This window comes from Eriocheir sinensis, chromosome 9, assembly GCF_024679095.1.
Source record: "Eriocheir sinensis breed Jianghai 21 chromosome 9, ASM2467909v1, whole genome shotgun sequence".
Classification (NCBI taxonomy): domain Eukaryota; kingdom Metazoa; phylum Arthropoda; class Malacostraca; order Decapoda; family Varunidae; genus Eriocheir; species Eriocheir sinensis.
This window is the reverse complement of record NC_066517.1, coordinates 17,574,100-17,598,626: the sequence shown is the minus strand read 5'-3', so window position 1 is coordinate 17,598,626 and position 24,527 is coordinate 17,574,100. Positions and strand designations below refer to the sequence as shown.

The following is a 24,527-nucleotide window of genomic DNA, read 5'->3' as shown; positions in this document are numbered from 1 at the left end:
TGTCGATCTCTGGGTACTGCCAGGACCTCACACACCACACCCCCCATCCCCTTACTCAAGGAAGGACAGTAACCACTCCTAGTCAACGGAAAGAATCCGGCCTGAGTGGGGCTCGAACCGCCGTGTGTGTGTGTGTGTGTGTGTGTGTGTGTGTGTGTCAAGATAACTAACTGACAGCTCCGCGGAATGAGAGATGGAGGGAAGGGAGAGAAAGGAAGGGAGAGAAATGGGGTAGAGAGAGAGAGAGAGAGAGAGAGAGAGAGAGAGAGAGAGAGAGAGAGAGAGAGAGAGAGAGAGAGAGAGAGAGAGAGAGAGAGAGAGAGAGAGAGAGAGAGAGAGAGAGAGAGAGAGAGAGAGAGAGAGAGAGAGAGAGAGAGAGAGAGAGAGAGAGAGAGAGAGAGAGAGAGAGAGAGAGAGAGAGAGAGATGGCGGGTTAAATGGGCATAAAAAGGAAGAGGAGGGAGAATGAGAGATAGAGAGGGAGAGGAAGGGAGAGAGGGAGAGGGGAGAGTGAGTGAGGGGATGTGAAGGGAAGTGAAGGGTAATATATATCGGAAGAAGGGCTCTCAGACACCTCATATTATACCTACTTTACCTCCCTTCCCCCCCTTCTCTCCTCCCTCTCTCCTCCTCTTCTCTCTCCTCCAGGCAGAAGAGAAATGGGAGGGTGAACTAATGTTTATTAATTTAGGAAGAGTTAATTGCCCTTGTGAATCTGAGAGAGAGAGAGAGAGAGAGAGAGAGAGAGAGAGAGAGAGAGAGAGAGAGAGAGAGAGAGAGAGAGAGAGAGAGAGAGAGAGAGAGAGAGTTATCATATTACTTTTGAAATATATATAAGAGGATTATTGCGTTAGGTAAGTAGTAGCAGTAGTAGTAGTAGTAGTAGTAGTAGTGAACCTGATTCGTTGACCTTAACCAAATGTCAAGGTAGCTACTGGTGGTGGAAAAGGTTGCGGTGGTGGTGGTGGTGTTGAAGGTGGTGGTGGTGGTGGTGGTGTTGAAGGTGGTGGTGGTGGTGGTGGTGGTGATGAAGGTGGTGGTGGTGGTGGTGGTGTTGAAGGTGGTGGTGGTGGTGGTGGTGGTGATGAAGGTGGTGGTGGTGGTGGTGGTGTTGAAGGTGGTGGTGGTGGTGGTGGTGTTGAGGGTGGTGGTGGTGGTGGTGGTGATGAAGCTGGTGGTGGTGGTGGTGGTGATGATGTGGATAATCGTATGTGGTGGTGGTGGTGGTGGTGTTGAAGGTGGTGGTGATAAAAGTGGTGATGAATGTGGTGGTTGGTGGTGGAGAGCTCAGTTAATCTCCTTCTAACACCACACATCAACACCATCAACACCACAGCTGCAACTTGACACCCCTACCTCCCCCCCCTCCTTTCCCCCTCTCACCTCCTTCACTCCCTCCCTTCAACCCCTTTATTCTTTTTCTCTGTCTGTCATTCCTTTCCTTTCTTTTTCTCACCTTTTTTCTTCCTTCTTCCTGTCTCTCCCATACTCTCCTTTTTCTACCTATCCTCCCCTTCCTTATCTACCTCCGTCTCCTTCCTTCTTTCCTATCTTTTTTCTTTTAATCCATTTTTTTATGCTTTCTCCTCCTCTTCCCTTTCTTTCCTTTATGATTTTTCTAGTTCCCTTTACGCTTTATTTCCTTCCTTTCTTCCTCCTCCTCTTATTTTTCTTCTTATTCTTTAATCTTTTTCCTTTATCTTTATCTTTCTCTCCTTTTCCGCCTCTACTCGTTTGTCTGTCATTACCATTTTGTTGCATCTCCTCCTCCTCCTCCTCCTCTCCTTCTTCTTTTTCTTCTTCTTCTCCTCCTCCTCCTCCTTCTTCTTCTCCTTCTTCTTCTTCTTCTTCTTCTTCTTCTTCTTCTTCTTCTTCTCCTTCTCCTTCTTCTTCTTCTTCTTCTTCTTCTTGTTCCTCCTCCTCCTCAAGTAGCACACATCACCACCACCATTTCCACGTCAAACAAATACTTGACCTCCATGCTACAGGGCGTGACCTTTGACCCCGCCCGCCAAGAGTGACCTCCAGATCCCCTACGTGCAGGTGACCTTCATTCCCCCCCACCCCCGCCACACACACACACACACACACACACACACACACACACACACACACACACACACACACACACACACATCCCTTCTCTTGAATTAATTAGTATTTTCATTGATTTCTCTCTTTTAGTCTTATTCTCATCCTTTCTCCTCCTCATCCTCCTCCTCCTCGATGTGACCCTTTCCTCACGTGTCGTAAAGAGTTAAAGGGACGGAGGAAGGGGGGGAAGGGAGTGTTTAGAAAGGGAGGATGTAATAAAAGCTGGCTAGAATATGCTTCCTGTAATAAGAAAATCAGAATGCTATATACCGAAGGAGGGTGAAAGGGGTGAAGGAGAGAGAGAATGAGGGAGGGTGAAAATAAGGGAGAGAAGGGGAGAGGAGGGAGAGAAAATAATGGAGAGATGCGGTGAAGGAGGGAGAGAAAGAGCGAGGGGGGATGAAAATGAGGGAGAGAGGGAGGAAGGGAGGGAGAGGGGAAGGAATGCAGGAAAATGCGGAAGATGTAAACAAACAAAGAGGAGGAAAAATGTTTAGCAATACGAAACTACGCAGACTTAAGGAGGAGGAGGAGGAGGAGGAAGAGGAGAAGTGAAGAAGAAAGATGAGAGGCAAGGAAGAGAAGAAGACCGAGGAGAGAAGAGGCTCATAAAGAAAGATGAGGAAGTGGAGTGAAGAGGAGGAGGAGGAGGAGGAGGGAAGCTATAATGAGAAAATAAAAAAAAACATGAAAGATAACGAATATAAAATGGGAAGACACGACGAAAGAAGAAGGAAGAAAGAAGGAGGAAGAGAAGAAGGAGGAGGAGGAGGAGGAGGAGGAGGTGGAGAGGTGCCTGCGGTCGCGACAAACCCAATAAGGCGGGAAGCAGTTCATGTCAGGGGAGTGGAGTGAAAACCCTCCCTCCACTCCTCCACTCCTCCACCTCCTCCACCTCTTCGCTTTCTTCTTCATCTTCACCTCTATCTTCTTCCTCTTCTATTTCTTCTTCTTCCTCTAATGAATCACTTCACTTCAGTCTGATCCACTCCACATCTCTCTCTCTCTCTCACACACACACACACACACACACACACACACACACACACACACACACACACACACACACACACACGCGGCACTTTATCTACTTCACTCACTCCACACGAACTACCTACCGACTCCACATCCTGTCCAGTCATCAGTCCGCTCCACATTACACAACAGATACTATAAGATCACTCCACCCTCTCCACATCACAGCCCTCCTCCACAGCGTTCCACATCTCATAACTAAATCACAAAGGTCAGTATTTTTAGACGCTCTCACATCTCACATGAATTATTTAGAAAGGCCAAAAGGAGATTAATCGAGTTTTCATGAGTGTTTTGTTTACGTTCATGGTACAGAGAAAGAGTTAAACCACCACCAGGGTCATTAAACTACCCCTGGAAATGCCCCAAACACCTATGAAAGCCTTGTCAAATGTCTGTGTTTGGCCGACGAAATGAAAAGAAAGTTAAACTACCACCAGGGTCATTAAACTATCCCTGGAAATCCCCCAAACACCTATGAAAGCCTTGTCAAATGTCTGTGCTTGGCCGACGAAATGAATAGAAAGCGTCAAACTACCACCAGGGTCATTAAACTAACCCTGGAAATGCCCCAAAACACCTACGAAAGCCTTGTCAAATTTGTGTGCTTGGCCGACGAAATGAAAAGAAAGTTAAACTACCACCAGGGTCATTAAACTATCCCTGGAAATCCCCCAAACACCTATGAAAGCCTTGTCAAATGTCTGTGCTTGGCCGACGAAATGAAAAGAATGTTAAACTACAACCAGGGTCATTAAACTACCCCTGGAAATGCCCAAAACACCTACGAAAGCCTTGTCAAATGTCTGTGCTTGGCCGACGAAATGAAAAGAAAGCGTCAAACTACCACCAGGGTCATTAAACTACCCCTGGAAATGCCCAAAACACCTACGAAAGCCTTGTCAAATTTGTGTGCTTGGCCGACGAAATGAAAAGAAAGTTAAACTACCACCAGGGTCATTAAACTATCCCTGGAAATCCCCCAAACACCTATGAAAGCCTTGTCAAATGTCTGTGTTTGGCCGACGAAATGTTTAAGAATACGGCCCAAATTTAGCTAGCGGTAGTAGTGACAGTTTTTCCATAGGGTCATTCTTTTTTATTTCCTTTTCATTCCTCTCTCTTCCTTCTTCCTCTCAAACTAAATCACGAGAATAAACTCCTAACTCCACATTTATCGTTGGATCACATTATGCATTCCACCTGTCAACCCTTCCACTAGTTCCTTTCCATCCACATTACATAACAACAAACATCACCTTCCACGTTTTGAACTATAATTAAATCACTAAAACATACCATTAGCTCACATTCATCATCGCTAAACACTCTACATTCCACCAGTCCACCTTCCCCGCATTTCCCTCCACATTACATAACAGAATACACCACATTCCACTGCTACACACTCCACACACACACACACACACACACACACACACACACACACACACATACACATTAACCTTGCACGCCACCAAGACACACCCACATGCCACCCTGTACACCTGTCTATTTCTTCTTCTCTAGGCGGCCACACCCACCCACACACCTGTCCACCCTCTCCCTCCCGCACACCTGTCACACACCCATAACTGCCACCCCGACGCACACTTGTCACTGCACTCCGCTTGTCATGCCATTTACCACAGACGATGACCTTGATTTTGGGACGTGTGGGAATGTTATGCTGATGATGATGGTGATACTACTGCTACTACTATTACTACTACTACTACTGCTACTACTATTACTACTACTATTATGCGTGGTGTGTATAAGGTTAAGGCAAATTATTTTCCGAGAAGAATCCGGGGACGACAAGGAGAGCAAAAAATAACACACACACACACACACACACACACACACACACACACACACACACACACACACACACACACACACACACACACACACACACACACACCGGGGCACTATACTCTTCTGGCACCACCACCAAAATCACCACTACGGCACTGTACAACTTTTTCTTCTCGTTTTTTTTTTTCACCTGAATGACACACGCAAAAAAAAAAAAAAAGCACTGGAAAATATTTAACACCGAAAAAAAAAGATACAGAACATTCCTCGTCTTTTTAACGCAACATCCTTCTTTTCCTTCTCCTTTTCGTCTTCCTCCTCCTCCTCCTCCTCCTCTTCCTCCTTATCTCGAAGTGGAGGGGAGAGGAGCGTCACAACACCTCCTCACCTCGTCTCCTCGTCCACACTACTGACCCACCGATACGACACATCCCAGTCACTCCTCCTCCTCCTCCTCCTCCTCGTCATCCGCTCACCACGCTGCGTACTACCTCCCCTCACTCCTCCTCCTCCTCCTCCTCCTCCGTCCCCTCACTCTCCCCTCTCATAGTAAACAAGAGAGAGAGAGAGAGAGAGAGAGAGAGAGAGAGAGAGAGAGAGAGAGAGAGAGAGAGAGAGAGAGAGAGAGAGAGAGAGAGAGAGAGAGAGAGAGAGAGAGAGAGAGAGAGAGAGAGAGAGAGAGAGAGAGAGAGAGAGAGAGAGAGAGAGAGAGAGAGAGAGAGAGAGAGAGAGAGAGAGAGAGAGAGAGAGAGAGAGAGAGAGAGAGAGAGAGAGAGAGAGAGAGAGAGAGAGAGAGAGAGAGAGAGAGAGAGAGAGAGAGAGAGAGAGAGAGAGAGAGAGAGAGAGAGAGAGAGAGAGAGAGAGAGAGAGAGAGAGAGAGAGAGAGAGAGAGAGAGAGAGAGAGAGAGAGAGAGAGAGAGAGAGAGAGAGAGAGAGAGAGAGAGAGAGAGAGAGAGAGAGAGAGAGAGAGAGAGAGAGAGAGAGAGAGAGAGAGAGAGAGAGAGAGAGAGAGAGAGAGAGAGAGAGAGAGAGAGAGAGAGAGAGAGAGAGAGAGAGAGAGAGAGAGTTATGAAGTATACGGAATATTTACACCGAATTTGGAAGCTTGAGAAAGAGGGAAGCAATGATGATGATGACGATGGTGATGATGATGATGATAACGTACGACTAATTTTTCAGCTTCACTATAATAAAAAAAAAACTTTATGTGACGAAAGTATACTACAGAAAAAATAATAAACATCAAAACGAATAACTACCCTTTTTTTCCATCCTGTAAATTCGCAAATAATTGAGAAGAGATGTATATAGATAAAAATGGCTGAAATAAATGAGTAAATGAATAAAAAAACAAGATAAGAAAAAGAAAATCCTCGTAAGAAAAGATTAGACAGAAAAACATAGGCGTTAGTAAATAAAAAGTATGTAAATGGAGAAGAATGGATGAGAAAGAAATGTAAACGAACAAGAATAAGAAAAGTAAGAATAAAATAAGAAAAAGAAAATCCTCATAAGAAAAGATATGACTGAAAAACATCGACGTTAGTAAATAAAAAGTATGTAAATGGAGAAGAATAGATGAGATAGAAGTGTAAACGAACAAGAATAAGAAGTATAAGAATAAGATAAGAAAAAGAAAATCCTCATAAGAAAAGATATGACAGAAAAACATCGACGTTAGTAAATAAAAAGCATGTGAATGGAGATGAATGGATGAGATAGAAGTGTAAACGAACAAGAATAAGAAGTATAAGAATAAGATAAGAAAAAGAAAATCCTCATAAGAAAAGATATGACAGAAAAACATCGACGTTAGTAAATAAAAAGTATGTAAATGGAGAAGAATGGATGAGATAGAAGTGTAAACGAACAAGAATAAGAAGTATAAGAATAAGATAAGAAAAAGAAAATCCTCATAAGAAAAGATATGACAGAAAAACATCGACGTTAGTAAATAAAAAGTATGTAAATGGAGAAGAATGGATGAGATAGAAGTGTAAACGAACAAGAATAAGAAGTATAAGAATAAGATAAGAAAAAGAAAATCCTCAACTATTATCGACACAACTATTTGGACACGTAGAAAAAGTCCTTATCTCTTCACACTGTTTTCTTCTTTTTTGTTTTTTTTACATTGAGATAAACACGAGGAGGCCATTTTTTTCTCCTATTACACAAGGGTTAAAAATGAAAGCGGATATGACTAAGAAAAAAGTCCTCGTTTCTTATCTACACAAATCTCCGAGGGTGTGTTGAATGTTTATCGTAGAAAGGTTAGCGGTTGCGTAAACATTCTTAAGACTCACCGAAGTACACACAAGGCCATTTTTTTCTTTTTCCGTTACAATAGGGTATAAAAAAGAATTACCTGCCCTTATGTTCTTGATTCCTCCTCCTTCCCTCCTTTCTACCCATCTTCCTCCTTCTCATCTCATCTTTGCTTGGCGTGGAAGGAAAGAATGGAGCGATGGAGGAGAGGAAAAGGAGGGTGTCACTGCCGTTATAAATAAATTGATAGTTATTTTTAGGCGTTCAAATTATTAGCGAAATCAACTTTTCATTTTCTGACGCACAGTTTGGTGTAGATACCTTTCTTATTTTACGGCAGGGCTACTCAACTGGCGGCACGCGGTCCAAATCCAGTTATCCGAGGAAATACACTTGCAAGAATACATCACCGGGACCTTCAAGTTATTTATATATATTTTTCTATTCCTGTGGAGCCATTGGGCTGGGGTCCTGCTAGTACTTATTCGAACCTCTGCATACATTTGCTTATAATAGTTGAGTAGCCCTGGTCTAGGATGTGAGTGTCTATTAATAGCTTTGGAATTTCTGTCTAAATCGTAAGTCGAGTATTAATTCCCGGAAAATAGAAAAAACGACCCAGTTTGTTTATGATGGTGACGAAATGTAACTTAAGCAGCTGGAGACGTGAAAGTTCGAGAGGTTACCCATGAAGGCTTCCTCGTTTTCTCCAATGCTGCCACGACTACAATATTTTAGGCCCAACTCAACAATACTTTCTGACTCCGCTAATTTCCACCTGTTTCTTTATCATGGGTTGTGTGGGGAGGGCTGCATGTCACCGGGCAGTATGTGGGCTTTCCTTTCCTAAGATACTCCCTTGCATCCCTTCTTCTTGTTCTTTAGTCCGTTTATTTTCCCTTTCTCCTCTTGATATAGAGTGTTAGTTTAGCTCTACCACCTCACAACACCATATACGCCTTGATACTTTGGTTAATGCGTGTGTATTTTCGCTCTTTCACCATAATATTGGATCGTATCTTTGTTTTTTTACAGCAAAGGAAGCAGCACTAGGGCAAAAAAAAGTTACAATGAGAAAAAAAAAAGACCTTAAACACTGCCCCTAAAAAAAAATTAAAAAATAAACGCAGCCCCTATAAAGAAAAAGCCTCCTAAACACTGCCCCTAAAAAAAATATAAAAAATAAACGCTGCCCCTATAAAGAAAAAGCCTCCTAAACACTGCCCCTATAAAAAAAACTAAACGCTGCCCCTATAAAGAAAAAGCCCGCTAAACACTGCCCCTATAAAAAAAGCCCGCTAAACACTGCCCCTATAAAAAAAAAGCCCGCTAAACACTGCCCCTATAAAAAAAAAGCCCGCTAAACACTGCCCCTATAAAAAAAGCCCGCTAAACACTGCCCCTATAAAAAAAAGCCCGCTAAACACTGCCCCTATAAAAAAAGCCCGCTAAACACTGCCCCCATAAAAAAAATAAGCTCAGAGAAGTGGCCAAGTGAGGTCAATTTCGTGTATTTTGTGGAGGGGGCGGGGAGCTTTACTGCACATTTTCCTTCCCAATCTTCATCCCTCTCCGTATCTTTTTCTTCATCCTTCCTCTCTCCGTTCACATTCCTTATCAACCTGTTTTCCTGTTTCCACTTTAACTACAAGAAAACGTACATCAAAGCAGTTATATTTGGGCTCTTATCGGCGTTTTTTCTCCTTTCGTTGCCGTCAGTACAGTAAAACAGAGAGCATATCCTTCACTCTCCAGGATAAGTTCGCAGATATTCACTCGCCCGGACACACCACATAAGGATATTTCTTCACATATAGTATTCAGTGCAATCGTATTTTGTAAGTTTTAATTTTCCTTTCTTAGAATGATTTAATCTGTCCGTTGATTTTGTGTAGGAAATTCAATGTTTTTTTATTATCATTTTCTTTGTTTTAAATTTTGAGTTGTTATTTATAGATTGTTTGTTTGTTTGTTTGTTTGTTTATGTGTATCTACTTCTCGATCTTTGTTTTTTTTCTGTTTTGATTTTTTTTTTATATATTTCGTTTTGTCAATTAATTCATCCACTTGTCTTTCTCTTTCCTTTATAATAGTTTTTTCTCTCTCTCTCTCTCTCTCTCCACTCTTTATCACTTTCCCTGTCAATAAATTCCTTGATATTCACTTCAACACATCACAGAGGAAGGAAGATGTTGTAAGCACAAGAGGCAGCGTTACATACTGAGGGGAACACACACACACACACACACACACACACACACACACACACACACACACACACACACACACACACACACACACACACCAAACAAAGGCTGATCAAAGCAAGTCGCCAACCGTGGAAGGGGACGAACGAGGCGTATGTAACACACACACACACACACACACACACACACACAGGTACCAATGAACAAGGTGTGGAGAAGTCGCGTTAATTAAGTAAGGCTCGTGTATACACCTGTGCAGCTAACTCGCCAGGTGAGGTCGTCACTTTCAAGATCACGTGGAGTTAAATCCCCTTTGGAAGAGAGCTAATTGGATTTAGTCGCCTCTTGTTTACGTGTCTCGCTCGGGCTTCTGTTAACGAGTATCAGGCTCCTTTTTCTTATGTTATTCATTCAGTCTTTAGTATGTTTCTTACCATCCTATCTTTTATCTTAAATTCTTAGGAAAGATGCAGACTGCGTGGGAAGTTAATTAATGGATTAAGGTGATTAATAAGGACGCTTTAGATGAAGTACTTATATATAAAAAAAAAGTATGTATGTAAGAACACACAGAAACGGCTTCAATTTTAAGAAGGAAAGAAAAAACAAGAATTTGATCACGAACAGGGCGGTGGATGAGTGCAACAAACTGAGCAGGCATGTAGCTGACGCAAATACAATTGCAAGCTTTAAACGGAGGTTAGATGTATATTTGGATGGGAAGGGAATTTGATGAATAACCCATCCTGAGGAGCTGCCATGTGTATGCCGTCGCCTGACCTCTTGTAGTCTCCTTATATCCTTGTGTATCCTTGTGGCCTTAGGGCTCAGGATAATGAGTGAAAATCATTAAGATGAAATAAATGTTAGCTTCCATATGGGAATTTTAAATGTGTACATGTTTCTCTTTACATACATGAGTACATGTTCCTTTTTACATGTAAAACTACCATATTTTTCACGCAATGATATGCAAAATAAATAAATAATTGAACTGTTGGACCCGGGAAACGAGTAATGTGGGTTCTGGAATGCGTGACGGCCTGTCCGTGGTGATTGGTTTTACTGACGTCCATCTTGCGTGCTGATCGCAGGAAAGAAAGCTTATAGAAAAAAAGCTACTTTATGTGGGTCAGATCGCCTCACGTCCCCCGGGCGGCGCGGCGTGGGGCGTTCAGGCTCACTTCCCGTTTTCTATTGACCGCAAAGTTAAGGCGGCGTCGCGGCGTCACGCGTCACCCAGCGCGGCGGGTGACGACTGTGGCGACGGAGACGCGCGCCGCTCACACACACACACACACACACACACACACACACACACACACACACACACACACACACAGGCTTTCCCTCATGTTTGTTGACGGATCTGACTCTTACTTCTTTCTCACCACTGAATTTCTATTGAAGGTTGTCATTAACATTTTTTTTTTCACTAGGCATTATTTTGTTCTGAGTTGATTTCTTCATTTCCAGCTCATCAAAAATTGTATTTGGCATTGCATTTATTTGCATTTGCATTAATACAGCTTCGAGTCATTGAAAATGTGTTAAAATTTGTCTTCATCAATAAGATTCTACCTTTTATTTTCTCTCAGCATAATCAAAATTCTTGTATATCAGGGTTTCCACATTTTCGTAACTCGTCCTTCTTATGAACCAGGTACGCACAATACCACAGCAGAGACACCGCCAATTATCGACAGGCAATTGAACGAAAAACAGAGAAATCGGACGCAGCATCAACAAGATTCTACTTTTTTTTATCAGCATACCAACATTACCCTCATCAATTAAGAACAATTCCACAGCAGATAAACCGTCAATTGTCTACCGGTCATGCTTTCCGCCGAGCAATGGAAGGATAAATAGAGAAATCGGATGCAGCCTCCACCCCGACGAGCCAAAGCCCACTGATAGGACGCTAACGAGGGAACGATGGTCACGGCGGCCGAGGGTAAACTGCCCGAGACACACGAGATAACAGGAGCAGTCACGGCGCCGGAGCCTGGAATTAATGCAACACAGAGGGTCATATTCTTAAACATTTCCGCCCCAAAGTCCACATATAGGCTTTCGAAGGAGTTATAGCCCTTTCCTTCTGGTAGTTTGATCCTCCTTCAGTATACCGTGTACCTAAAAAACTACTCAATGGAACCCGACTGATTACGGCCTTTGGAAAGAGTTGATGTGAGGGTGGAGGTGTCTGACAATACCAACCACTCTCGCTGAGCAAACACTGGTCGGCGACACACACACGCACATATACGCACTTACACACCCACGAGTTTGTCTTCCCTCGGCTGGTGTTATCTAGAAAGCAAAACCCACGCCGTTGTTCCAAGCCTCGTCGGTGCTCAAACAAGATACAACGATAATGAGGTAGAGGTAAAAAGAAGGGAAATAATGAAGAAAGCACCACGCGTCAAATTAATGAATAGGAAAACCACAATTAGGGTTTTCCCTCTTTCAGCGGTTTTCATTATTAACATACTTTCGGATTTTACGACAATGACGACAACAACACCTCTTCACCCGAAATTGACCTCTCTTTTGGCATGCCGTTCAGTCTATTGGGCATTTTTGTTCCTGTTTTTATTTTTTAGTTTTTTGCCCTTGAGCTGCGTCCCTTGCTCTATACAACAACAACAGCAACAACAATAACAACAACTACTGCTCCTCCTCCTCCTCCTCCTCCTCCTCCTCCTCCTACTACTACTACTACTACTACTACTACTACAATTACTATTACTACTACTACTACTACTACATTTACTTTTACCATCACTACCACCAACAACAACAAAATACAGTGAAAATGCAGTATATCACACCTGAAGACACATAATTACAACACCTTTCTTCACCCTCCCCGCCACTTAAAACTAACCGAGTCCCACGCAATCACGCAACACCTCAAGACAACATTACCTGCTACGCCTCTGCACACCTGGCGGCCAAGCGCTCATTAACTCACCTGCGGAAGAGAGAAAAAGTAATTAGCATACAGACACGTGGGTGCGTAAGACGTTGTTTGAGTCTTATTTTAAACGTATATAAAAAGTTTTGTCCTAATGGTAACGTAATTATGAGAGAGAGAGAGAGAGAGAGAGAGAGAGAGAGAGAGAGAGAGAGAGAGAGAGAGAGAGAGAGAGAGAGAGAGAGAGAGAGAGAGAGAGAGAGAGAGAGAGAGAGAGAGAGAGAGAGAGAGAGAGAGAATTTATCTTTCCATAATAACCTTCCTTCGGTATGGTAATGAAAAAAAACTAATAGATTGTCTGCTTATCCTAATTCAATAAAAAAAATGTATAAAAATGAGAGGAAAAGAGAAAAAAAGGTAAAGGGAGAGAGATAATAGATGCAGAGAGAGAGAGAGAGAGAGAGAGAGAGAGAGAGAGAGAGAGAGAGAGAGAGAATAAAGCAACACGGAAGGTGAGAAAACAACCGCGAAAGCCTTGAATAGGGAATCAGTCAGGAGTTACGGACCGAGGAGACGATGAAAGAAAACGGGTGTGAAATAGAAGCGTTGAAGGGGAGACGCCGTTAGACTGAGCAGGTGCATGTTACCCCTCCATCCCCCTCTCCTCTCTCTCCCCCTCCCTCTCCTCCTTTACAAAATACAGGTGTGCCCCTTGGTCGTCACGCTGGCCAGGCACTGCAAACACTCCTGAACTCCCTGGATGCAGAATATAGACGAGTCAACACCATCACCACCACCACCACCACCATCTCGGCCTCCAAAACCACTTCCTTCTAAACACTGAAATATCGCTCGTGCGTTAAAAGTCACGGCGTGTGTGTGTGTGTGTGTGTGTGTGTGTGTGTGAAGGTTAGTTGATATAGTGAGACGAAAGCGGAGAAAGAGAGATTAAAAGACGAGTTTATTGGAGAAATCAGGAAAGTAGACAAAGAAACGACACCTCACACGTCGTAAATTAAGACCAACAGACACTGAGCGGAAAGTAAAGAGAAAACACACGGAGACAAACGCAGTGGCTGAGAGGGAAAAAAAAAGAAAGACAAAAGACGACAGCGTAACAATCAGACAATAGTAATAAAATCTCATGTTACGTCTTTTTTTCGTTTCTTATTTTCCATCTCACGTGAAGGTTACAAGACAAAGAAAAAGATGAATGAATGAAAAAAAATACAAAACAAAGAAATGGAGGAACACAAGAAAACTAAAATTAAGACCAGTGACTAATGGATATCTTAAGAGTTGGGGGGAATAAAAAAAAAATAGTGAGAGGAAATATGAAAAAAACAAAGATGTGATAGTAGTGTAAAAAATAATAAACAAAAGTGGAAGAAGATAAATAAACTGAAATAAAGATAGTGACTAATGGATATCTTAAGAGTTGGGGAGAATAAAAAAAAAATAGTGAGAGGAAAAATGAAAAAAAACAAAGATGTGATAGGAGTGTAAAAAATAATAAACAAAAGTGGAAGAAGATAAATAAACTGAAATAAAGATAGTAGCTAATGAGTATCTTAAGAATTGGACAGAAGCGTAAAAAAAAACATTAGCGAGAGGAAATATGAAGAAAACAAAGATGTAATAGGAGTGTAAAAAATAATAAACAAAGAAGTGGAAGAAGATAAATAAACTGAACAAAAATAATGGCTAATGAATATCTTTGGAAATGGACAGGTGAAAAAAATACATTAGAAAGAGGAAATGTAAAGAAAACAAAGATGTCCTAGGAATGAAAAAAAAAAAATAGAGGAAAATAAATAAACTGAATTAAAAACTAGTGACTAATGAATGTCTGAAGAATCGGAAGGAAGTGAAAAAAATACATTGACGACAAAATATAAAGAAAACTATAATAAAAACGAAAAAAAAGAACACGAAAGGAGGAAAGAGAAAGAGAGCCGTCCACGGTATTACTCAATTAAAAGATATCCACTTTCAAGTTGATTAAAAAAAAAAGACATTAGCGAGAGTAGGAATAAAAAAAAAAAAAAAGCGCTCTTCCGCAACATTTAATTAAGATACACGTTAAAGACGACTGAAGAAAACATTAGTGGGGTGAAAAACAAAGAAAATAATAATAATACACAAAAAACAAAAACAAAATAACGCAAGAGGTGCAAAGCTTAAACTCACACTCAATTAAGAAGATAAAAGGTTGCGAGTGAGAGTGAGAGGCTAGGTAGATAGGTAATTACTTAGGTAGGTAGGCAGGTGGGTGTCAAAAAAAAGTTACAGGTGCAAAACGTAAACTCACTTACATTAATTAAAAAGGTAACAGGTAGCGAGTAAGAGTGATTGAATGGGAAGGTTGGAAGATAGGTAGGTAGGTGAACAGGTGTTAAGAAAAAAACTACAGGTGCAAACGTAGACTCACATGCAATAATTAAGAAGGTAAAAGGTAGCAAGTGAGAGCGAGAGTGAATGGGAAGCTAGGTAGGTAGACAGGTAGGTAGGTAGGTAGGTAGGTAGGTAGACAGGTAGGTAGTAGGTAGGAAAGTGCTTGGAAGTAAAGAAAAGCTACAGGTGCAAACGTAAACTCACATGTAATAATTAATAAGGTAACAGGGAGCAAGTGAGAGTGAGAGTGAGTGGGAAGCAAGGTAGGAAGGTAGGTAGGTAGGTACTCAGGTGTAAATTGCAGGCAGCTCCGAGAATTAAGTTATGACAGTCTTTCCTCACAGATAATAACGAGCAGGTAATAGTTTCAGAGATATTAATTGACGTGACTCGGCGGTGCACGCAACACAAATTGGTGGCTGATGGAAGGTTCACGCAACACTGCTTGAGACGATTACTGACGGAGGAGGAGGAGGAGGAGGAGGAGGAGGAATGTAAGGCAGGAGACAAAAAAAATATAAGATTGAGTAACTCCTCTTGTCCTTCCTCGTCTTTTCTTTCCTCTCTCCCTCCCTTCCCTCCCTCTCCTCCTTCCCTCCCGTCCGTTCTCCTCCATCCTTCCCTCCCGTCACCAACAAAGAGGGAGACAAAAATGTACATTTACCTAGACTCTCGTAGGTCACTTTGGCCTTGGGAAGAGCTGAAAAAGGGGAGGAGGAGGAGGAGGAGGAGGGGGAGGAGGGATAATTCCTAGTAAGGATTCAAAGCTAGGCACGCCCCTCCCTCCTCCCTACTCCCCCTTCCACCCCTACTCCTTTACTCCCACCTTGTTCATACTCCACCTTCCCGCCGCCTCCTAGCCCCTCTATATCAACACTTCCCCAGTAACGCATAAAACTCTGTGAGCGAGGAAAAATAACCCACGCTATATACACACACACACACACACACACACACACACACACACACACACACACACACACACACACACACACACACACACACACACACACACACCAAAAAGATAACATTAAGGTGTGAGGAGGTGAGTAATGGGTAATGAGGAGGCTGGTGAAGGAAAGGAAGGGGATGAAAGGAGAAGAGAAGCTGAGGACGAGGAAATGGGATGAAGGAAGAGAATATGGAGATGAGATGGAAGGGAAGGGATATCTGGAGAAGGGGTGAGGAAGAGGAGAACAAGAAAAAGATGGAAAGCAAGATAGGAAAGAAGGAGAGGGGATAGGATAACTGGGGAAAATTTGGCGAGAAACAGATGAAAAGAAAAAGACGGAAAGCAAGATAGGAAAGAACAAAGGGTGGGGAAGGAGGTTGCTGGGGAAGGGTTGGGGAAAAAACATACCACATGATAAAGAGTAAAGGCAGCATGGGGAAGAACAGAGGTCAGGAATAGGATATCTCGAAATGGCTTCTAGAGAGCATGAAACAAGATAGAGTAAATGTTATGTGGGGGAAGAAGGGGACGCGAAGGGGGTTACTGGGGAAGGTTAAGGAGTGGGGAGGGGGTTAATAAAGGGGGGGGGGGATACCTGAGAAGGGCAGGTGTACGGTGATCTAATGGTGTGGTGAACATTTGGTCAACCAGGTAATCAGACACCTCTAGTCCTCCTCCTCCTCCTCCTCCTCCTCCTGTTCCAACATCCACTCATCCTCCGCTTGACTCAAATTCACCTCATCTCCTTCTTCCTCCTCCTCCTCCTCCTCCTCCAATTAATTTCGGCTCACAATTAAGTGTTTCAAGACATTGATTATTAATAATTGGAGGAGGAGGAAGAGGAGGAAGAAAAGGAGAAGGAAACCACACCTGTAAAATTAAGAAAAGTGGAGAGAGAGAGAGAGAGAGAGAGAGAGAGAGAGAGAGAGAGAGAGAGAGAGAGAGAGAGAGAGAGAGAGAGAGAGAGAGAGAGAGAGAGAGAGAGAGAGAGAGAGAGAGAGAGAGAGAGAGAGAGAGAGAGAGAGAGAGAGAGAGAGAGAGAGAGAGAGAGAGAGAGAGAGAGAGAGAGAGAGAGAGAGAGAGAGAGAGAGAGAGAGAGAGAGAGAGAGAGAGAGAGAGAGAGAGAGAGAGAGAGAGAGAGAGAGAGAGAGAGAGAGAGAGAGAGAGAGAGAGAGAGAGAGAGAGAGAGAGAGAGAGAGAGAGAGAGAGAGAGAGAGAGAGAGAGAGAGAGAGAGAGAGAGAGAGAGAGAGAGAGAGAGAGAGAGAGAGAGAGAGAGAGAGAGAGAGAGAGAGTATTTAACCTCTCGAATACAATGCATCTTTTCACTCCGCTTCTCAACCTGTAACACTTTTCACACTCCTCCTCCTCCTCCTCCTCCTCCTCCATACAACACCACAACACAACCCGGAGGAAACACACTCTTCAGGCTGGTTCACAACACGGGTTTGCACACCGCACCGTTTCACAACCCTTGTATGGGAGGAAATCTTTTAAGTGGGGTCGTGTTAGTAATTTTCCTCTTTCTTCCTTCCTCTCTCTCTCTCTCGTGTACTAATGTGGCAATTTATCCTCTATTTTGAAGGTTATTCTACTTTGTTTACATTGAGAGAGAGAGAGAGAGAGAGAGAGAGAGAGAGAGAGAGAGAGAGAGAGAGAGAGAGAGAGAGAGAGAGAGAGAGAGAGAGAGAGAGAGAGAGAGAGAGAGAGAGAGAGAGAGAGAGAGAGAGAGAGAGAGAGAGAGAGAGAGAGAGAGAGAGAGAGAGAGAGAGAGAGAGAGAGAGAGAGAGAGAGAGAGAGAGAGAGAGAAGAAATACGATGAGGTTTTGATAGTGGAAATATCAAAGAGGTTACGTGATGACAGACGTGAGACCAACATAACAATTAGAACGAAATAAACAATGAATACATGAAATGGTCAACTGAAGAAAAAGAACTAGACCAAGAAAACAAAAAAAATAGATATAATAAAAAAAAAATAATAAGCATAGATACAGTAAATACGAGAATAAATACAATACAATACAAGAATAAATACAAATACAAGTAAATACAAGAAAATAAAGTAAATACAAGAAGCAAGAAAAATAAAAAAAATAGATACAGAAAATACAAAAGCCGATAATATGGAAACTATGAGGTCAAGAAAACAAAAACAAAAGGTCACATTAACACAGCAGCAAGTGAAAAAGAAAACAAGAGAGCAAGAAATTGGGAAAATAATAAGATACAGTAAATAAAAGAACGAAGAAGAAAAAAAAAGAGAAAATAAGGACGCGAAATGAAACCGACTCAACTTCATACCCTAAAAAATATAAAAAATAAAAATAAATGAAACCAAAAACTTGAAATAAGAGAAAAAAACAAACACCAAGATAGGAAGAGGAGGAGGAGGGGAGAGATACGGAAAAGGAGAAAGATAAAAGAGGAAGAACAACAAATGAGATCAAAAGAGAAACCAGAAGGAGATATGAAAACCACAACAACCTCTTTAATATGAACACATCAAAGCCTCCTCCTCCTCCTCCTCCTCCTCCTCCTCCTCTCCTCTTCCTTCTCCTCCTCCTCTAATCAAATCTCCGTAAAACCTCGGAGTTAATATTTGAGGCCAGGCGAAAGGGAGGAAGAGGAAGAGGAAATGGATACAAAGGAGGAGGAGGAGGAGGAGGAGGAGGAGGAGAAATACAAAAAGGGAGGAGGAGGACGAAATGAAACGCAAAAGGAAAACAAATGGAGTGCAAAAAAAAAAAGTAAAATATGATGATAAAGCAGAAAATAAAGAAGGAAAACGCTGCTCGTTTGAGATATGAGAGACGAAGAAGAGGAGGAGGAGGAGGAGGAGGAGGAGGAAGAAGAGGAGGAGGAGGAGGAGGAGGAGGAGAAGCAGCAGGTAGCGCCACGAGACCATTCTCCCACATTAACAAGAGTTCTCTCCCCACCCATCCCCTTCTTCCTCCCCTCCTCCCCACTTTTCTCTCTCTCTTTCCCATATCACTCATCGCTATTAAGTTTACGAGTGTGTGAAGAGGAGAAGGAGGAGGAAGAGGAGGAAGAGGAGCAAGGGAGATGTAAGGTGTGAGAGAAGAAGAGAAAAGGAAGCAGGAAGAAATTTGAGGGAAGAGAAAGGGGTTGGGTAGAAGAGGTAAAGGAGGGGGGAGTGAGGGGGGGAAGGGAGAAAAGGGGGGGCTGGGTTATTATTGGTTTGGCACGTCCTTGGCACCCATTTCGAGGCACTCATTGGCCTGCCACATGACCAAGCAAAGAGGTCAGAGGTCATGGAAGGAACACTTTTGTCAAGGTCACGTTATTAGTAGAATGTTATTTGTGTTGACTGATACGGGTATTCTCTCTCTCTCTCTCTCTCTCTCTCTCTTGTTAGTTTGGGAAAGGAAGAGAAAGTGGGCGAGAGGCAGGAAGTGAGAACGTGTACTATAAATAAAGAACATGAAAATATGACAACAGGAAAAAATAAGAATGATGTATTATTGAGACGACAACAACAACAACAACAACAACAACAACTACAACAACAACAGCAACAACAACAACAACAACTACAACTACAACTACTACTACTACTACTACTACTACTACTACTACTACTACTGCTACTATTACGACTATTGCAATTGAGAGAGAGAGAGAGAGAGAGAGAGAGAGAGAGAGAGAGAGAGAGAGAGAGAGAGAGAGAGAGAGAGAGAGAGAGAGAGAGAGAGAGAGAGAGAGAGAGAGAGAGAGAGAGAGAGAGAGAGAGTTTCACTACCCTTCAGGAGAGCCTACGGCGGATATCTACACTCGATCTGCAGGTTAATTGAGCTCAGGTGAGGCCAGGTGAAGGTGCCCTTATAACGCACACGGCAGGCGGGCGACGCGGTGCACATCTAATTAGGTGTGCATGAGAAATGGTGTACGTGGGATTAGATACGCTATAGATAATTATAAATATGTACACGTGGAAAACCCAAGATGTACAGACACTCTCTCTCTCTCTCTCTCTCTAAGTGATATAATGATGCTCTAAAATGAGATGAGAGAAGAGACAGCGTGAAAAGTAGAGGAGAAAAGAGAGAGATGAGGAGAGGAAATGAGATGAGATTAAATGAGATGAGATGAGAGGAGAGAAGAGAGGAAAGGAGAGGAGACCAGAGAAGAGGAAAAAAGCTGCAACAAAAAAAAAAAGCAAGGCGGAGAAGAGAATAGTGAAATTGATAGTTAGAAGAACGAGACCAAGAAGAACAAGAACAAGAACAGGCGAGAGGAACGGAAGAAGCCAAGTAAGATGGGAAAAATAGATTAGAAGGAAATTCCATATGAAGGAGGAGGAAAAGGAGGAGCAGCAGGGGGAAATGCAAAGGAGGAGGAGGAGGAGGAGGAGGAGGAGAAGGAGGAGGAGGCAAACACGTAGTTCCTGCAAACATTTCCTCTTCTTTTACTTACGTCACGGAGGCGGTAATTAGCACACCTGGCGAGAGAGAGAGAGAGAGAGAGAGAGAGAGAGAGAGAGAGAGAGAGAGAGAGAGAGAGAGAGAGAGAGAGAGAGAGAGAGAGAGAGAGAGAGAGAGAGAGAGAGAGAGAGAGAGAGAGAGAGAGAGAGAGAGAGAGAGAGAGAGAGAGAGAGAGAGAGAGAGAGAGAGAGAGAGAGAGAGAGAGAGAGAGAGAGAGAGAGAGATGGATGCTTTCTCTTGCGACATCATAGTGCGAAGAACAATGGTATACACACACACACACACACACACACACACACACACACACACACGAACACACACACAGCTAATCGTTTGACAATGATGGAAGGGAGGGAAGGAGGGAGGGAGAGAGAGGGAGAGGGAGAGGGAGGGAGAGAGATGAGGCAACCTGATCCTCTTCACTCTACTCTCCCTCTCCCTCCCTCTCTCCCTCCTTTCCTCCGGGCCAAGGTTAATTACAGGTAGCTTATACAGGTAGCAGCTACACCTGTCTCTCGTAAATCCAGGTGTGACTATCTCTATCAGCCTTTTCTTTTCCTTTGTTTGTTTGTCTCTTTGTTTGGCGGTGTTTGGATCTTGTGAACTGTGTGTGTTTGTGTGTTCGCGTATTTGTATATGTATATGCTTTCAACTTTAGGTATGCATGTATATGTCTGTCTGTATGCCCATTGTATGTATGTATGTATGCAAGTACGAATAGATGTATGTATGTATGTATGTATGTATGTGTGTTTCTATCTGTCTGCTTGTTCGTCTGTCTGTCTGTCTGTCTCCGTCTCACCGTATTATCATCTTCCTCATTGAATACTTAATTAGACTTTTAAACCAATGATCTTTTTATTCATCTGTGTATATATCTAACATTCGAGTCTTTTTAAGCTTCATAAACCGAGACGCTCTTTGCCCTTCACGAAGCCGGTGGAAAAAAATGGGGCGAGATAGAACGCTTTTTGTGGAGTGGAGAAGGAGAGGCAGAGGTGGAGTAAAAGTGGTGTGGAGGTGTTGGTAATGGTGGTGGTGGTGATTGTGGTGATGGTGGTGGTGGTGGTGGTAGAGGAGAAGAGGAGAAAAAAATACAGGAAAAATAATGATTATAAAGAAAACTATAAAAAAAAATCTAAGCAAGGGGGTTGGGGTGGAGGTGATGGTGGTAGAAGTATCGGTGGTGGTGGTGGTGGTGGTGGAGGTGGAGGTGGTGGTGGTGGTGGAGGTAGTAGTGGTGGTGGAGAGGCGTGGTCTTGTTGTGGTTTTGGAGCATGGAAGAGGGGAGGGGTGGGGGGTAAAGGGAGGCTTGGGTACGCTAAATCTCTCTCTCTCTCTCTCTCTCTCTCTCTCTCTCTCTCTCTCTCTCTCTCTCTCTCCTCCTCCTCTCATGAGCACTCAACTCTGACATTTAACAAACGATTCTCTCTGTTGCGGAGCAGAAAGAAGAGGAGGAGGAGGAGGAGGAGGAGGAGGAGGAGGAGGAGGAGGAGGAGGAAGGAGAAGAGAAGGAGGAAGGAGAAGAGAAGACGAAAGATAAGAGGAAAAAGGACGATGGTGAGGATGATTAAGGAAAATTAGAACAAAATAAAGACTAAGAAAAAAAAAGAACTAGGAGAAGGAGAAAGAGAAGGAAGAGGAGAAGAAGGAGGAAGAAGAGGAAGAGGAGATTGAGTAGGAGTAGATGGAGTACTTTTCTTAGACATATTCATCTCTTTGCTTTATTTTTCTTATCATCACACACACACACACACACACACACACACACACACACACACACACACACACACACACACACACACACACACACACACACACACACGAATAACATCCTCTTTTTTTCCTACCTCAACAATTTCAAATGAGCCATAAATTTAATGCCGGAGATTTCAACGGAGGCAAAGATACCAATCCAAGTCATCGCCAATTAACTTCACACACAGTTGCTCTAATCACACACACACACACACACACACACACACACACACACACACACACACACACACATACACACACACACACAGACACACACACACACACACGCCTACTTTCCTTTTTTTTCTTTTTTTTTGGAATCCTTGACACGTAGCTTGGAATGAACCGTGATTTCAATGCGAGAGATTTCAACGCCGCAGTAGATACCTATCCAAGTCAGCGTCGATTAACCTCACGACCTAACACGGTGGGAGAGATCGTATACCTGGAAATTATTGGTCACTCCTCCTCCTCCTACTTCTACTGCTACTCTACTACTACTACTACTACTACTACTACTACTACTACTACTACTACTACTACTACTATTACTACTACTACTACTACTCTGGGCAGGTGAAGCAAGACCGAAACACGACACCTAATCACTCACGCCCACCAGGTATGACCCCCTTCCCTTACCTTGATCTTGCTCCGTCACGCCCTTTCAATCTCTCTCTCTCTCCTGCTTCACCGTAAAACCATAAAATTGTGTCTGTTATTTCTGTTATCGCCTAATCTGCACGTCAGTTTTCAGCATTCTTATATTCTCTTTCTATATTTCCATCTTCTTTTCCTTTCTTTCATTTTTTCTTTCTTTCTTTCTCTCTATCTTTTTTTCTCTTTTTCTTTCTTTCTTTTTTACTTTTCCTTCGTACAGAGTTTTAACCAATCCGTCACAGGTCACGTTCTGGGCTAGGAAACTCGAACATGGGAGGAGGAGGAGGAAGAAGAGGAGGAGGAGGAGAGGAGAGAGAGTGTGCGTGTGTAAGAGATGACGGGATAAAACAGCGATCGAGAAGGACGTCAGGAATATGCACGAGAGAGAGATGATAAGAAAGGTTAAAGAAAAAAGGAAACAGAGAAAGTATGTGATGCAGAGATAACAGAGAAGAAGAAGAAGAAGAAGAAGAAGAAGAAGAAGAAGAAGAAGAAGAAGAAGAAGAAGAGAAGAAGAAGAAGAAGAAGAAAAAAAGAAGAAGAGAAGAAGAAGAAGAAGAAGAAGAAGAAGAAGAAGTAAAAGAAGACTAGATGCGCGGTGGAGCTAAAGAAAAGAAAAGAAAAGAAAAGAAAAGAAAGAATGTTAACGATGAAGAGATACAAATTAAAGAGGAAAGACAAAATAGAAAGAAAGAGAGAGAAGAGAAAAAGAGAAAGACGACGACAACCAGGGATAAAGAGCAAGAAGGCAAAGAATAAAAAGGGAGAAAGTCAGATAAAGATAAATTTTACGAGGCAGAGATCGAAAGAAGAATAAAAAAAAATACGGAGGAACAAGATAACGGCAAATCAATACAAATACAGACGGACAAACGGTAACTCGAAAAAACACGGACACACTATAAAAAAAAACTGAGTAGGGAAAAGAGAAAAAGAATCAGTCAGTCAGTAAAATGGCGAGGAGGAGGAGGAGGTGGAGGAAAGGGAGGAGGAGGGGGAGGAGAAAATTATGAGACGAAAAAGCGTGACTCCACCCTTTTCAACAAGGTTTTATGTCTCCGAGGCGCCCACACGAGACGTTAGGACCCGCTACACACAGATGAAGGGGGCGGAGAGGGGGACGGGGGAGGGGGCGGGGAGAGGAAGAGAGAGAAGAGCTAATGGAACGAGGTATAAACTGTGAGATGAGGAGAGACAGCTGAAGAAAGGTAAGGAAACGAAAGAGGAAAAAGCAATTAACCTCTTAGAGCGGAGAAGAGAGGAGAGTGAGGGAAGGAAGAAAAAGGAATGACGAGGCTTGTTATAAGAGAAACTGTAGGAAAGGGAGAGATGGAGAGAGAAGGGAGGGGAAGAAAGTAAGGCACCCTGCTCCTCTTTCCTACTCGTAAAAGGAAAGAGGCATAGAGGGTGAGGAGACTTGTCAATAGGAGAAAGTGTAGCAAAAGGGGAGACAAAAAAGGGAAGGGGAAGGATGAGGCTGAGGTGCATGAACTCAAGGAAAGGAGAAAGGAGAGGAGTGAGGAAAGGAAGAAAAAAAGGAACGATAAGGCAAGTCAGTAAGGAAAGGTGTAGGAGAGAGAGAGAGAGAGAGAGAGAGAGAGAGAGAGAGAGAGAGAGAGAGAGAGAGAGAGAGAGAGAGAGAGAGAGAGAGAGAGAGAGAGAGAGAGAGAGAGAGAGAGAGAGAGAGAGAGAGAGAGAGAGAGAGAGAGAGAGAGAGAGAGAAGAGAAAAGGAAGGGAAGTAAAAAGGGGATGAAGAGGGCTTGTCAATACGAGAAAGTGTCGGAAAAGGAGAGAAAAAAGTGAGGAGTATAAAATTTTAGGGAGAAGAAGAGAAAAAGGTGAAAAAAGGAAATAAAGAGCAGAAGAATGTTGTCAATAAGAGAAAGAGTAGTAAAGGAGGACACAGAAAGGGAAGGGAATTGAGGTATGAACTCAGAGGGGAGAAGGAGCAAGAGGGGCAGGAGGGGCAGGGCA

The 24,527-nt window shown here is 42.9% G+C and overlaps 1 long non-coding RNA gene across 1 annotated transcript; it reads right to left on the bottom strand.

Annotated features, from left to right (window-relative positions):
• Positions 1 to 3,088: 3,088 nt before the first annotated feature.
• Positions 3,089 to 5,332, bottom strand: LOC126996050 (uncharacterized). The gene is made up of 2 exons (XR_007750889.1): positions 4,018 to 5,332; positions 3,089 to 3,913 (listed from the first exon to the last, which is right to left on the bottom strand). It is a non-coding gene; the product is annotated as an uncharacterized LOC126996050 (long non-coding RNA).
• Between the last annotated feature and the right edge of the window lie 19,195 nt (positions 5,333 to 24,527).